The sequence below is a fragment of the Carcharhinus amblyrhynchos genome, unplaced genomic scaffold (assembly GCF_965287045.1).
Source record: "Carcharhinus amblyrhynchos unplaced genomic scaffold, sCarAmb.v2.hapA scaffold_55, whole genome shotgun sequence".
Taxonomy (NCBI): Eukaryota; Metazoa; Chordata; class Chondrichthyes; order Carcharhiniformes; family Carcharhinidae; genus Carcharhinus; species Carcharhinus amblyrhynchos.
In genome coordinates, this window is record NW_027649796.1 from 737269 (window position 1) to 754225 (window position 16957).

At 44.2% G+C, this 16957-nt stretch overlaps 1 protein-coding gene across 1 annotated transcript in view; it reads right to left on the minus strand.

Annotated features, from left to right (window-relative positions):
* Window positions 1-1971, minus strand: part of LOC145337644 (NACHT, LRR and PYD domains-containing protein 12-like) — a 264909-nt gene extending 262938 nt beyond the window's left edge. Inside the window, exon 1 of the mRNA XM_080182462.1 lies at window positions 1556-1971. The gene's annotated coding sequence lies outside the window, so the exon portion shown is untranslated. The remainder of the gene's footprint in view (window positions 1-1555) is intronic.
* Between the last annotated feature and the right edge of the window lie 14986 nt (window positions 1972-16957).

Genomic DNA, 16957 nt, shown 5'->3' on the forward strand with positions numbered 1-16957 from the left:
TTCTCCAGTTTCCACCCTAAAGATGTTAAAGAAGCCATTCCCTATGGACAAGCCCTCCATTTACACAGGATTTGCTCAGATGAGGAGGATCGTGACAGACACCTCCAGACCCTGAAAGATGCCCTCATAAGAACAGGATATGGCGCTCGACTCAGATCGACAGTTCCGATGTGCCACAGCGAAAAACCGCACCGATCTCCTCAGAAGGCAAACACGGGACACAGTGGACAGAGTATCCTTCGTCGTCCAGTACTTCCCCGGAGCAGAGAAGCTACAACATCTTCTCCGGAGTCTTCAACATATCATTGATGAAGACGAACATCTCACCAGGGCTATCCCCACACCCCCACTTCTTGCCTTCAGACAACCACACAACCTCAAACAGACCATTGTTCGCAGCAAACTACCCAGCCTTCAGGAGAACAGTGACCACAACACCACACAACCTTGCCACAGCAACCTCTGCAAGACATGCTGGATCATCGACACGGATACCATCATCACACGTGAGAATACCATCCACCAGGTACATGGTAAATACTCTTGCAACTCGGCCAACATTGTCTACCTGATACGTTGCAAGAAAGGATGTCCCAAAGCATGGTACATTGGGGAGACCATGCAGACGCTACGACAATGGATGAATGAACATCACTCGACAATCACCAGGCAAGACTGTTCCCTTCCTGTTGGCGAACACTTCAGTGGTCACGGGCATTCAGCCTCTGACCTTGGGGTAAGCGTTCTCCAAGGCGGCCTTCACGACACACAACAGCGCAGAGTCGCTGAGCAGAGACTGATAGCCAAGTTCCGCACACATGAGGACGGTCTCAACAGGGATCTTGGGTTCATGTCGCACTATCTGTAACCCCCGTGACTTGCCTGGGTTTGCAAAACCTCACTTACTGTACTGTCTGGAGACAATACACATCTCTTTAACCTGTGATCAGTGCTCCTTCCACTCACATTGTCGGCCACTTTAGGTCTTGAACAGCAGGTTAGGTGTAAGGATTTGCATTCAATCAGTAATCTGTAAACTGTCTGTGCTTTATATGCTCTGTCTGAGGCCAGAACTCTCCATTCACCTGACGAAGGGACTAACCCCGAAAGCTTGTGAGTATTATCAAATAAATCGGTTGGACTAAAACCTGGTGTTGTCAGGCTTTTTACTGTATTTTGAGATCACCAGAGTTTCTGAAATTGTTTTACTGTCATTTCAAAATTGAAACCCTCCCCAAAAGATACAGTAAATGTTGTGGTAAAACCCATATCGAGGATGGTCCAGGGCCCATCCCAGTCTGAACTGGGATGTGGGAGTGCTCCGATTCATCTCATTCCATCCCTCTTAAAAATGAAAAATAGTGGTGTGGAACAGGAGTGGTCTGATTCTGGGAGCCTCACTGTTAAACAGATCACCTTCATCACTGCCCCAGCTCAGTCACTGTATAAAACCACATGGAAAGGGAATGGCCACAATATCCCGTGTAATATAATCTGATTGAGAAAATGCTTTAAACAAAGAAACACATAAAGTACAGGAGCAGATAACTCTTACCTTGACCTGAAGATTCTCTGTTTCCGTGTCGAGTCTCCTAGTTTTCTCTTTGTAAACTCGTTGCTACCAAACGTGATGTTGTTCCTGGTTTTCTTTCAGCAAATCACAGTTCAGTAATTGGATCTGTAATTTGAGATTTGTATTATATCTCGGTGGGTTGAATGGCTTCCTGCTGTGCTGAAACGATTCTGACTCTGTCTCCGTCCTCCGACTGGAAGTTGCTATTTAGAAAATACACCATTGAGCCAGTTTAAAATCTCTGAACTATGAACAAAGTTAGTTACAAACAAATTGTAATTAATTACTGTCACACAGTGAGTTCAATGGGGGTCATGCCTCTAGAATGAATCATTGGGTTTCTGCCTGAAACTGTTGAAAAATTCCATCGATTTTCTCATGTTTAGACTTGGAAACTAAGAGCCAGAGTCGGATGTTTCAATGCAGGATCTGATAACTTAGAAGGTTAACTGTTTACCTGCTGAATGAAAGTGTGGTTGCACACAGAGAAATTTATTTCCCCATGCTCACTCATATTATGAAACTTATTCACTCCAGCTCCCTGTTGACCCTGCATCCTGTGCTCACTGATCGATATTGGGATTCAGTGCAGAAATGCCTTGATTTTAAAGTTCTCATTTCCATATTCAATTTTCTGAATGATCTCACCACTTCCGATATTTTTAACATTCTACAATGCTGTAACCATCCAAAGTGTCAGCGTTCTTTCAATTCTGCTTCCCTCATTTCGTTCATCCCTCCATTGCCTTCATCTGCCTGGGTCTAGAGCTCTAGAATTTACTCAGCCTGTCCCTTAACAATCTTTTACAAATCTGCCTCTTTTATCAAGTTTTTACTCTCCTGTCCTGTAAGGACAGTAAGACTTGCCTGATTTTGCTCCAGTGAAGGACTTTGGAAAATGTTGTAGCATTAAAGGAGCTATAAGAATGCAAATTGCTTTTGTTGAAATAAAAACAAAATACTCTGGATGCTGGAATCTGAAGCAAAGCGTGGCACGGGTGGCCCAGTGGTTAGCGCTGATGACTCTCAGTGCTAGGGACCTGTGTTCGATTCCCGGCTTGGATCTCTGTGTGTGACCTTTGCATGTTCAACCCGGGTTTCCTCCGGGTGCTCCGGTTTCCTCCCACAGTCCGAAAGACATGCTGCTTAGATGCATTGACCGTGCTAAATTCTCCCTCAGTGTAACTTGAACAGGTGCCGTAGTGTGTCGACTTGGGGATTTTCACATTAACTTCACTACAGCATTAATGTTACCCTTCTTGTGATACTAATACTTAAACAGAAAACGCTGGAAAATCTCAGCAGGTCTGACAGCATCTGTGGAGAGCGAATAGAGCCAACGAAACTTCATAGAGCTGAACATGGTCCTTGCAAGCATTCTCATAGTTGAAATGGCGACAGGCTCTGAACTTTTGGACAAGACAAACACATCGCTGCTCTCTCCTCAATTTGGATATCAAACCCTGATTGCCAAAAATAACTTATTTAATAACTCAGCTTTCCATTGGAAACCTGACTTACGATATTATATGGTATGTCTGGTAGACTGTGAGAAATGGAATCCTAGTATGATGCCCAAAAGTCATTGCTAGTGACCGTTTATCCATTAATTAAGGAAATTTGCTTCCACACAGGTGTTGGCCTGATTCTGAAAGTAATTCCTAGAGCTTCTTTTTGTATGTATGCATCATTCATTTCTGCTTTGTTCAAGGTCTTGTTGCAAAAGCTATTGGCTTCTCTTTCCCATTGGGCATAACGTGAGAAACTACTGTCTCCATCCCATAAGGTGATTGTTACATGCTAGTTGCAAAGGTAAATTCAGATTAAAATGTGTCAGGACTTCTGACTTTACTAGTACCTCTGTAGCTTGTACAAAGGCTTTCTCACACGGATCCATTCATTTCCATTTTCTGTTATAACAAAAGTTGTGTAAAGGTTTAAGAATAGTCGCTAGATTAGAACATAGAACATCGAAGACTACAGCACAAATAGGCCCTTCAGTCCACAAGTTGCACCGATCACATCTATACCTACCAAGCCATAGAACTATCTGTAATTTCCAATGCCATTAGATCCCATATACTCATCCAGAAGTCTTTTAAAAGACCCCAGCGAGTTTGCCTCTACCACCACTGACGGCAGCCGATTCCACTCGCTCACCACTCTGAGTGAAAAACTTTCCCCTAACATCTCCTCTGTACTTGCTTCCCAGCACCTTAAACCTGTGTCCTCTCGTAGTGACCATTTCAGCCCTGGGAAATAGCCTCCGAGAATCCATCCTAACTATTTCTCTCAGCATTTTATAAACCTCTATCAGGTCGCCTCTCAACCTTCGTCTCTCCAGGGAGAAGAGTCCCAGCTCCCTCAACCTATCTTCATAAGGCATGCCTCCCAATCCAGGCAACATCCTTGTAAATCTCCTCTGCACCCTCTCAATAGCTTCCACATCCTTCCTGTAGTAAGGCGACCAGAACTGCGCACAGTACTCCAAGTGGGGTCTGACAAGGGTCCCATAAAGTTGCAGCATTACCTCCCGACTTCTAAACTCAATCCCTCGATTAATGAAGGCCAGTACACCATACGCCTTCTTGACCACATCCTCCACCTGCAAGGTCGATTTAAGAGTCCTATGGACCTGGACGCCAAGATCCTTCTGCTCTTCAACCCAGCTAAGACTCCCACCCTTGATAGTGTACTCCTCCATCCTGTTGGTCCTGCCAAAATGGACCACTACATATTTATCCGCGTTGAAGTCCATCTGCCACTTCTCCGCCCAGTCTTGCATCCTATCTATGTGAAGCTGCAACTTCTGACGTCCCTCTAGACTATCCACAACACCACCAACCTTCGTATCATCGGCGAACTTACTAACCCATCCCTCCAGTTCCTCATCCAGGTCATTTATGAAAATGACAAACAGCAAGGGTCCTAGAACAGATCCCTGGGGCATTCCACTGGTGACTGACCTCCATGCAGAAAAAGACCCATCCACAACCACTCGCTGCCTTCTGCAGGCAAGCCAGTCCTGGATCCACAAGGCCAAAGCCCCTTGGATCCCATGCCCTCTCACCTTCTCAAGAAGTCTTGCATGGGGGACCTTATCAAACGCCTTGCTGAAGTCCATGTAAACCACGTCCACCGCTCTTCCTTCGTCAATGTGTTCAGTCACATTTTCAAAGAACTCAACCAGGCTCGTAAGGCACGACCTGCCCTTGACAAAACCATGCTGACTATTTCTGATCATGCTAAACTTCTCTAAATGCTCATAAATCTTGTCCCTCAGAAACCTCTCCATCAACTTACGAACCACTGAGGTCAGACTCACTGGTCGGTAATTTCCTGGGCTATCCCTGTTCCCTTTCTTGAAAATAGGAACCACATCCGCAATTCTCCAATCCTCCGGAACCTCTCCCGTCTCCATTGACGACGCAAAGATCATCGCCAGGGGCTCTGTAATCACCTCCCTCACCTCCCACAGTAACCTGGGGTACATCCCATCCGGTCCCGGCAACTTATCTATCTTGATAGAATGTAAAAGTTCCAACACATCCTCTTTCTTAATATCCACGTACTCAATCTTTTCAGACTGCCGCAAGCCTGTAGTACAACCTCCCAGATCAGTTTCCACCGTGAATACCGAGGCAAAGTACTCATTAAGCACCTCTGCCATTTCTTCCGGTTCCACACAGACTTTTCCCCCTTCACCTTTTATAGGTCCTATCCCTTCTCTTCTCATCCTTTTACTCTTCACATATTTGTAGAAGGCCTTGGGATTCTCCTTAATCTTACCTGCCAAGGCCTTCTCATGACCCCTTCTGGCTCTCCTCATTTCCTTTTTAAGCTCCTTTCTACAACCCTTATACTCCTCTAGATCCTTAACATCTCTTCGCTCTCTGAACCTTTTATACACCTTTCTTTTCTTCCTGACCAGGTTCACCACAACCTTTGTGCACCACGGCTCCCGCGACCTACCAAAACCTCCTTGTCTCATCGGAACATTATCGTGCAGAGCTCCAGTCAAACATTCCTTGAATATCTGCCACCTTCCTTCAGTACTTTCCCCCAAGAAAACCTCCTTCCAGTTTACTCGTCCAACTGTCTGCCTGATGTCATCATATTTCCCCTTACTCCAGACAAACACCTTCCTAGCCTGCCTGATCCTATCTCTTTCCAATGCTATCGTGAAGGAGGTAGAATTATGAATTCCATCCCCAAGATGATCTCCAACCGAGAGATCCGTCACCTGTCCTGGTTCATTAGCCAGCACCAGGTCGAGTACAGTGCCTCCTCTCGTAGGCTTATCCACGTACTGTGTCAGGAAACCCTCCTGAACACACCTAACAAACTTCTCCCCATCCAAACCCCTTACCCTAGGGATATTCCAGTCGATATTTGGGAAATTAAAGTCTCCCATCATGACAACTCTGTTATTACTCCATCTCTCTGGGATCTGTTTCCCTATCTGCACCTCAACTTCCCTGTCACTATTGGGCGGCCTACAGAAAACACCCAGCAAAGTTTTCGACCCTTTGCTGTTCCTAACTTCCACCCACAGACACTCCGTAGACAGTCCCTCCACGGCATCTACCTTCTCTGCAGCCTCGACACTGTCCCTGATTAACAGTGCCACTCCGCCACCTCTTTTGCCTCCCTCCCTGTCCTTCCTGAAGCATCTGAATCCCGGCACCTGAAGTACCCAGTCCTGCCCCTGAGACATCCAAGTCTCTGTAATGGCCACCACATCACATCCCCAAGCAGCAATCCACACCCTAAGCTCATCAACTTTGTTCACTACATTCCTGGCATTAAAATAGACACACCTCAGACCCTCGGTCTGGGCACTTCCCTTCTCCATTACCCATCTAACCTCCCTCTCCATACTGTCTACAGTCCTTCTTTACCTGGGAGCTAACCTCCTCGGTCTCAGTCTCCTCATCTCTATTCCCTCCCCCCAACCTTTCTAGTTTAAAGCCCCCCCAGTAGCCCTAGCCAATTAGTGACAAACCTTTCATCAATAATACTTTAATAACCCCAAAGGAGAACTAAGACGATGGATGTTGAGTCGCAGGTGCCTCGGTAATGGCTTTAACTTTTGAAGACAATTTGTGCAGTCTTTTTGCATCTATAGAAGATTGGAAATCTTCTGTATTATTCTTTCTGTACTCTTAATCCATGATCTTCTAGTCTCTGGAGTGTGACATCTAGTTTGTGGAGATGTTCTTCCTCATCTTTCCAGTAACTTACATATGACCTATGAAACGCTGGACTTTTTCTAATCCACTCAGAATGGCACATTTGAACAACACATTTGCAGACATGATGTCAAATGGAAGTCTTGTATATCTAAATAGCCCTTGGCATGTCACAGTACTCAAATATTGTTGTGAATCTGGATCAATGTTCAGCTGGAGATAAGCAAGACTAAGACCAATTTGACTAAGGTGTTGTATTTAGTCGAACCGATGAATAAATCCACCTCTCCATTATATAATATCTGTTAGCTCTGGGATCAGGCATTTCCCAAGAGTTATCATTAACTCTCCACATCAGGTGTGACACGGGTAGCTGCCCAGTGAAATTCAGAGAGGCCCACTGATCTCCACAACCTGGTTCCAGGTGGGATCCTGTTCATTGAGATTCCACACTGGGAAATCCCATTGGCTAAAAAATTACTCCCAGTGCAGGATGAAACCAGGCTAGTTCCCATGGCAGAGAATGTTCTCAAGGGAAATGTGAAGTTTAGTGATCAATGGTGAATTAAATGATCCTTCACTTGGTTTTGAACAGCCTAGCAGGGTTGTACTATGTTAAAAATTTATATTTGATGTTTTTGATTTGATGGAGTTTTGATATTAAGTTCTGGTAATTTATGAATTATATCTCTGCACTTATACATTGTAAGTGGATATGATTCCTCTGGACAATGACACTCTCCATGAGATGAGTGCCCTGGTTGAAGCTCTAATTTGAATATAGTTACCAACTTTCTTATTGCGACAGCAGCTGACCAATGAACATTGTAGGAGGTGAAAGTAGTTACTACTCTTCTACTAATATTAACATTAAAGTATAAGACTGACCTTCATAAAGGTATCATCAAATAAGGTCATCTGGTTTGAACTAAAGAACAAGAAAGGGATACCGACAGTTCTGGGACTATAACATCTAGCCCAGACAGTCAAAAGGAAGTCAAAGGGCAAATATGTAGTGAAATTGCTCAGAAGAATGTATTCAAGAGGCAGCTAGATATATCATTTGGGGTAAATGGGATCAAAGATTCTGGGGAGAAATCAGGATGAGGCTATTAAGCTGGGCGATCAGCCATGATCATAGTGATTGCAGAACAGGCGCAAAGGACTAAATGGCCTCCTCCTGCTCCTATCTTCTATGTTTCTAAGCAGAGAACATAGCACAGGGAACGTCCCTTCACCCACGATTTGATGCTGAACATGATGCCAAATTAAACTCATCCCTTCTGCCTGCCCTTAGCCCATATTCCTCTCTTCTTTGCATATTCATGTGCTTCTCTAAAAGCCTATTGAATTCCCCTATCGTATTACCCCTGACAAAGCATTCCAAACACCTGCCACCACCACCCCTGGCAACATATCCCAGACACCTACCACTGCCAACCCTGGCAACACGTTCCAGACACCTGCCACCACCACCTCTGGCAATACATTCCAAACACCTACTATTCTGAGTGAAAAACATGCCTTTCCTATCTCTGTTGAACATGCCCCCTCTCACATTAAGTGCATGCACCCGAGTAGTAGACATTGTAACTCTCAGTAGAAAATTCTGACTGTCAAGCCTATGATCATTTTATAGATTCCAACCGGGTCTCCCCTCAGCCTCTGTCGCTGCAAAGAAAATAACCCTATTTTGTCCATCCTCTCCTTACAGCTCGTATCTCCTAATCCAGGCAGCATTTTGGTAAAAGTCTTCTGCACTCTCTCCAAAGACCCCCACCCCTCCTGTAACGTGGCAACCAGAATTGAATGCAATACTCGAAGTGCAGGCTAACCAAAGTTTTATAAAGTTGCAACATGACATCCTAACACTTAAACTCAAAGCCCCAACCAATAAAGGAAAGCATGCCATACGCTTTCTTTACCACCATATCTACTTGTGTAGTCACTTGCAGGGAGCTATGGACTTGAACCCCAAGATCCCTGTGTACATCAATGCTGTCCAAGGTCCTGCCATTAATTGTATACTTCCCTGAACATTTGACCTCCCAAAGTGCAGTGCTTCACACTTGCCCGGATTAAACTCCATCTGCAATTCTCTGCAAATGTCTGCAACTGATCTATATCCCGCTGTATCCTTTGACAGCCACTGTCCATGACTCCACCTATCTAAGGTTGTCGACAAATTTACTAACCCACCCATGTTATCATCCAAGTCATTTATATATATATATCCCAAAGAAATAGGTCCCATTGCGGATCCCTGTGGAACATAATTAGTTATGGATCTCCAGCCTTCTACCACAACTCTCTGATTTCTTTGGGCAAATCAATTTGGAATCCAAGTGGCCAAGTCACCATGGATCCCATGCATCTTAATCTTCTGGATGAACCTACCATGACAGACCTTGTCAAAAGCCTTACTAAAGTCCATGTAGACAACATCCACTATCTACCCTCATCGATCACCTTCATCACCCATCAAAAAAAAACAATCAAGTTAGTCAGACATGACCTGCCCCACCCAAGCCCACGCTGACTTTCCCGAATAGGCTTGGCCTTTCCAAGTACCGAAACAAAATGGCAGCAATCAAAGTGGATTTCAACTGTCCCAAAATTAACTGAGATGATTTGAGGTTCGGGGGCAAAGAGCAATTAAAATGTATTTGTCCAAATATATTTTATATATTAGGTTTATAAAAGTATATTGCAATTCTACTCAAAGCTGACAGCACACAAAGTGCAAAACACATAAATTTCTTCTGATTGTGTCTGTTACTCACTCCATTCACAATCACAGTGTACATTTAGCGTGCACATATGTCAAACTTGTAGCCTGAGGATTTATTCTGAGTTTTCATTTCCTTGCTGAGGACTCTGAACAAGCAGCCTTTTCTCTTTATGGTAGCTGCTCTACATTTTACTGTGGCCCCCAGTGTGTTATTCCGAACCTGGGAATGTGTCAGTCTGCAATTACAGAGGTGGACTTAAAAAGGAACTTGGAAAAGCAAAGAGAGGGCAGGAAACAATAAGAGGGCAATAAAAAAGGAAGGCCAAAAGATATTTTACAAAGACAAAAAATGCAAACAAATAACTAAGAAAAGAGTACCAAGGGTTAAAAAAACAAGATGGTAACTTGTGGATGGAGAGAGACGAAATGCACATGGTTGTTAATGATCTGTGTGTCTGTTCTCACAAAACAGGGAAGCGAAGCAGATCTCTCAGTTAAAGATGAGGGTTGTGAAATATTGAATGTGTTAAACTTAATGAGGGATAAAGTATTGAAATATTTACCATCTTTGAAAGTGAATAAATCATCAGATCTGGATGAAATGCATCCCAGGCTGCCAAGATGAGTAAAGGATTAAAAAGAAGAAGCTTTAACCATCACTTTCCAGTGCTCTATGGCTGCAGCGTGATATTGTCAGATTGGAGAACTGCTAATGTTGTACAGTTATTCAGAAAGCAGCCAGGGAGATGGAGTAATTACACGTCAGTCCTTAGTGGACAAATTATTCAAAGACATTCTGACAGTTATTATAAATGATCCTTTAGAAAGGCATCAATTTGTTAAAGAAAGGTCTTGGCTGACTAACCTCACTGATTTTTTTTCAGATTAGAGAGACACTTGTTTGATGCAGTCTACGTGGGATTTAGTGACGTTTTTCTGACAACTGTCAGAAAAGTAAAAGCCATTGGATCCAAGGGAAAGAAAGTGATCATTTGAATCCAAAACTGGCTCAATGGCTAGAATGCAATGGTGTATGGATAGTTTTTATAATTTTGAATGACTATCCAGTGAGAACTTTGTACTTGGCATCTTGCTGTTTGTGGTAAATATCAATAATTGATTCCTAAATATGGCAATGATCGGCACAAGGAAGGTCCTCTGTTTATTTCTCCACTGGGATACAAGGGCAGGTAGCTAGGTGGATTGAGAACTGGCTGGGCAATAGGAGACAGAGGGTAGTTGTGGAGGGGACCTTTTCGGGCTGGAGGCCAGTCACCAGTGGTGTGCCGCAGGGCTCAGTACTGGGACCTCTCCTCTTTGTAGTATACATAAACGACTTGGAAGAGAGCGTACGTGGTGTGATCAGCAAGTTTGCGGATGACACCAAGATGGCAGGGTTGGCGGATACCGAGGTGGAATGTCAGATGATACAGCAGGATATAGATAGGTTGGTGCATTGGGCAGATAGGTGGCAGATGGAATTTAATCCTGACAAATGCGAGGTGATGCATTTTGGAAGGAATAATGCAGAGAGGAGCTATGTGATTAAAGGTAGACCGATTAGGAGTATAGAAATACAGAGGGACCTGGGAGTGCAGGTTCACAGGTCTATGAAGGTTGCGACACAAGTAGAGAAGGTTGTGAGGAAAGCTTATGGAATGCTAGCCTTTATAGGAAGGGGTATAGAGTATAGGAGCTGCAGTCTAATGCTTCAGTTGTACAGAACGTTGGTTAGACCGCATTTGGAGTACTGCATCCAGTTCTGGTCACCTTACTGCCGGAAGGACGTGGAGACCCTGGAGAGGGTGCAGAGGCGGTTTACCAGGATGTTGCCTGGCATGGAAGGACTGAGTTACGAGGAAAGATTGGAGAAACTGGGACTTTTCTCCTTGGAAAGACGGAGATTAAGGGGAGACATGATAGAGGTATATAAAATACTGAAGGGAATAGATAGAGTCAATAGTGAAAGGCTGCTCCCTAGATTGGGTACAATTACGAGAGGTCACGATCTAAGGGTGAGGGGGGAGAAGTATAATTTGGATATGAGAGGAAGGTTCTTCACGCAGAGGGTCCTGGGGGTATGGAACGTGCTACTGAGTAGGGTGGTGGAGGCAGGCACGTTGGACTTGTTTAAGGTTTATTTAGATAGGCACATGAGTGAAACAAGGATGGAGGGTTATAGTAGAGGGTATTAAATAGGGTCAGAGCCTCGGGAGACACCGGAAATGCAGACTTACATGTTAATGTTTTGTCTTTTTATTCCGCAGGTGGCGGTCCACCTTGTTGTCAAACGAGGGGCGTGCACACGGTGGGTCGTGCGTGGGCTGCTCTTGGAAGTTCCGGGAGTGGCCTAGTACTTCCTGTCGGTGTGTATGCTTGATCCTGGACCGGTAGACGGGCGCCGCAACAGCTCAGTGACTAGCACTGCTAGCTGTGCAGATACATGGATTTGGGCCTGTGTCTGTGGGAGTTTGCGTATTCTCCCTGTGGTTGTGTGGGTTTCCTCCGGGCGCTCCGGTTTCCTCCCACACCCCAAAGATGTGCTCTTAGGCTGATTGGTTTACCAAATTGACACTATTCTCCCTGAATCTGGCTAAGTTAGGCATTCCACTCGCATACACGCAGGGCAGGGTAGGTGTAGGAGGATGCGGCGGCACGGGCTTGTTGGGCCGAAGGGCCTGTTTCCCGTACTGGGTAGTTCTTTGTTCTTTGTTTTCATTTCTTTCTCTCTAGTTATTCGTCAGAGTCTCCCATTTCCAACTTCAATGAGCAATAATCCGAGTGAAACGTGAAGTAGTTTCCTGACTTCCTGTAAACTTCCTGAAGAGTGCTCCACCCGTAAGCAGCCATTGTACCTTGGGGTTCCAGCCCATCCAATATTGCCATCAAACATTTACTGGTTCCACCATCATTGGCCAGGACTCATAAACCCGACATGGGAGACTTAATTGGGGATAGAGTGAATTGCAGAAGCAAAATCTTCCTGAGGTTGCAAATGATCCTCCTACACTGAGTTAAATATAGAAGCCATGATTAAGAAGTTTGCAAGTTCAATTAAAATTGGTTAAGTAGTTAACAGTGAGACAGAAAGCTTTAGAATGAAGGAAGATGTCTGTGGACTGAACAGCTGGGCAGAAAAGTGTCAAATAGTAATTAATCCAGAGAAGTGCGAGGCAACACATTTAGAAAAGGCAATAAGTCAATGAAATACACAATAAATGGATGGACTGGGAAAAGAGAGACCAAAGAAACAGAGATATATTGGCATCCAGGACAAGATGTATATACATGATACTGGTCAAGGTATTAAATGTCAGAAGTTACATTAATCTTATCTGCTGTCTGCAAAAAATCCCTGTCTCTTTATTTCAGTGTCATTTGTGTAAGTTCTATCCCTGATCCTCTGCATCAATGAGATAGAAATTTCTTGTAACTTGCTCAAATTAAACAAATTGGAAATGTGATTGTATCCCTTTTCAGTGAGGCTTACTGCTTTACCCTCTGTGTGAAAGCTGCTGCCCATCCTCAGCATGGAATTCAATTTAAACATTCCTCACTTACTGCAGAGAAGGGAGCGGCCCCATTCCAGGGATCAAATTCAACCAGTTTGACAACCTGCGGCTAATTCAACTGTCAAAAAAATTTCATTTGAAATTTTACTTTAACTCTTCTTGTTCCAGAGATGTTCGGTAAATCCGTCAAATGATAAAAAACTGGGACTTTGGAATTTTGAGCAAATATTGATTTCCTCATATTTGTGGTTTCGCTCCAGAGCCCAGGAGCCAGTTCCTTGTCAATGAGCTGAGAGAAGGACTGTTTCTGTACCTGGAGATTAACCATTTAACTTCCAAACTGAATGATCTCTGAGCAACAATGACTGCAGCTATTGGGCAATGAGCACTAACACTCCAGTTACATTTATTATTGTAAACCAGCAACAGAGGCACCAAACAGGGTGGATTCTGGCCCAATGGAGTTTCATTCATTCAGGATGACAAGTGAAGTGAATCAATGGCAGGTCATCGTCAACTGTCCTTATCGAGGATGACATCTATTCAGGGAAAATGGAATTAAGATGCAGATGAGGCAAAATGTAATTAAATAGAGGAATAGGCTCAAGGGCAGAATAATTGCCTCCTGTTACTGTATTTAAATGTTTGTTGAATAATGATGTGTAAAACTTCTGGAGGATTTACACCTCCCTGTTAATTAGTTGAACTTCGATTGTTTATTTCAGATGATGCTTTTTTTTATTCAGAGAATGATCAGATAATCGGTTTCAAAGGGCAAACTTCAGAAACAATAGTTTAGCAAAAAACACTTTCAATGTTCCATCCTGTGCCAGTTCTAGAATCAGGTCCCTAAACTTACTAGCGGTTTTATGCTGGGCTCAACCAAAATCTCTGAACAAAAGATTTGTTATCCAGTGATTTTAATTATACACATTTGGGAATTACTGATTAATATATCCTGATCCAATATGCTGAGGTTTCTAGATCGGATCCGCGAGGTTAAATATCAATTCTGATGTCAAATTGAAAACAGTAAGACAGGTGAGAGCAGCGTACACTCTAAAACTGCTTCCAAATCGCCATCTGTGTTGGGCGAGTTCCATTGGTTCTCCTGCACTCAGCTGGCAGGACAAGACAACAACTCAGGATGAGTGCAGCTTCAGCAATATTAAAAGAAACTCAGTACCAACAAGAATAAATCAGTCCCATTTGATCATCCATCAGCTTAAATATTCGGTCACGGTGGTCTATGGCAGCAGTGTGTAGCATTGCAGCAATACTTCAACCCTCTTTCACTGGAGCTTTTTAAATCTGAGACCTCCTAGAATGACAAAAAAAAGTTGGTGTAGGGGAACAGCACTGCTGCACATTCCCTGTACGTGACACACAGTCCTGTCCAGAAAATATCTTGCCATTCTTTCACCATCACTGGATCAGGTGGAATCTGGAACTCCCTAACAGCATTGGACATATCAAGAGTGTATGGCAGTGGTTGGCAACTTGCATCCTGGAAGCACATGTGATGTATCTGTATTCTGCAAATGGCCCACAAGGCGCTTTTTTAAAAACTGTTGTCGATGCGCAGGGTCACCAGATTCCACTGATTTCCATCTGTGTAAATTTATTTTCGACCAGCATGGTTTTTTTTTCATTTGTGTGACCCGGGTGTTGCTGGCTGGCCAGCATTTATTGCATATTACTAGTTGCCCTTGAGACGGTGGTAGTGAGCTGCCTTCTTGAATTGCTGCAGTACATGCTCAGTGGGTTGACCCACACTACCCTTAGGGAGGGAATTCCAGGACTTTGACCCGGCGACTATGAAGGAACAGCAATATATTTCCAAGTCAGGGTGGTGAGTGGCTTGGAGGGGACCTTACAAATGGTGGTGTTCCTATGTATGTGCTGCCCTTGTCCTTCCTGATGGAAATGGCCGTAGTTTTGGATGTTGCAGTCTAAAAGTCTTTGGTGAATTGCTGCAGTGCATTTTGTAGACATTACACTGCTGCCACTAACCATCGGTAGCAGAGAGATTGAATGTTTGTAGATGTGGTGGCTGTCAAGGGGGTTGGGTTTGCCTGGATTTTGTCAAGCTTCTTGATTGTTGTTGGAGCTGCACCCATCCAGGCCAGTGGGGAGTATTCCATCAAACTTCTGACTTGGGGCTTGTAAATGGTGGACAGGCTTTGGGGAGTCAGGGGGTGAGTTATTCCCTGCAGTATTTCCACCCTCTGACCTGCTTGTGTAGCCACTGTGTTTATGTGGTGAGTCTAGTTGAGTTTCTGGTCAATGGTAACCCCAACGATATTGACAGCGTGGGATTCGGTGATGATTACACCATTGGATGTCAAGGGACGGTGGTTAGAATGTCTCTTATTGGTGATAGTCATTGCTTAGCATTTGTGTGGCGTGAATGTTACCTGCCACTTGTCAGTCCAAACCTTGATATTGTCCAAATCTTCTTCCATTTGAACATGGACTGCTTCAGTGTCTGAGGAGTCGTGAATGACGCTGAACATTGTGCAATCCCTGGCAAGCATTCCGACATTATGATGGAGGGAAGGTCATTGATGAAGCACCTGAAGATTATGGTGCCTCGGGACGCCTGCAGAAATGTCCTTAGCTGGGATGGTTGGCCCTCCTTAACTACAACCATCTTCCTATGTAACAGGTATGACTCTAATCAGCAAAGTGTGTGCTCCCTGATACACAATGATTCCAGATTGGCTAGGGCTCCTTGATGCCACACTAGGCTGCACTGTCACCTGCCCTCCGGAATTCAGTTCTTTTGCCCATGTTTGAAGCAAGGCTGTAATGAGGTCAGCAGCTGAGTGACCTTTTTGAAACACATACTGGGCGTCACACAGCAGGTTATTTTGGAGCAGGTGTTGCTTGATCGCACTGTCGAAAACCCTCATCCAGTGACCAAGAGTAGACTGATTGGGCAGTAATTGGTCAGGTTGGATGTGTCCTACCTTCTGTTTACAGGACAAAACTGGGCAATTTTCCACATTGTTGGATAGAAGCTAGTGTTATAACTGCACCGGAAGAACTTAGCGAGGGGAACAACAATTTGGGCAGCACAAGTTTTCAGCACTATTGCCGGAATGTTATCAGAGCCCATTACCTTTGCAGTATCAAGCGCCTTCAAATGTTTCTTGATATCACGAGGAGTGAATCGAATTTGCAGGTAGCTGATACTTGAGATGCTGGGGACAACTGCAGGAGCCCAAGATGGATCATTCGCTCGGCACATCTGGCTGAAGGTTGCTGTGAATATTTCAGCCTTATCTTTTGCACTGATGTGCTGGATTCCTCCATCATTGAGGATGGAGATATTTGTGGAGCCTCCCCCTCCAGTGCGTTGTCACCTGCATCCACATCTGGATGTGGAAGGACTGCAGAGTTTATATCTGATCCGTTAGTTGTGGGATCACTTTCTCTATCACTTGCTGTTTTTGCCATTTGGAATGAAAGTAGTCCTGTTTGTTAGCCTCGCCAAGTTGGCACCACATTTTTAGATATACCTGATGCTGCTCCTGCATTCCCTCCTGCAATCTCCAATGAACCAGAGTTGACCACCTGGCTTGATTGCAATGGCTAAGTGGGGGTATACCACGCCAAGAGGTTGCAGATTTTGCGGGAGTACAGTTCTGTTGCTTTTGACAGCCCACCGTGCCTCATGGGTGCCGAGTCTTGAGTTACTCGATCAGATCGAAATCTGTCCCATTTAGCACGGTGATAGTGCCACACAACACAATGGAGATTATTCATTATTATGAATGAAGTGTTACTCACCAGAAGTCAGGAACTGAAATGAGAGGCATGCTGATTACATTAACTGAGAGCTGTGCTCCCTCGGCAGCTAAGGAGTGAACACTAATTTTATTTTTACCATTTGAATTTGATGACAATTTATTAATGATTAAGTATGTTCTATTGTTCAATATGA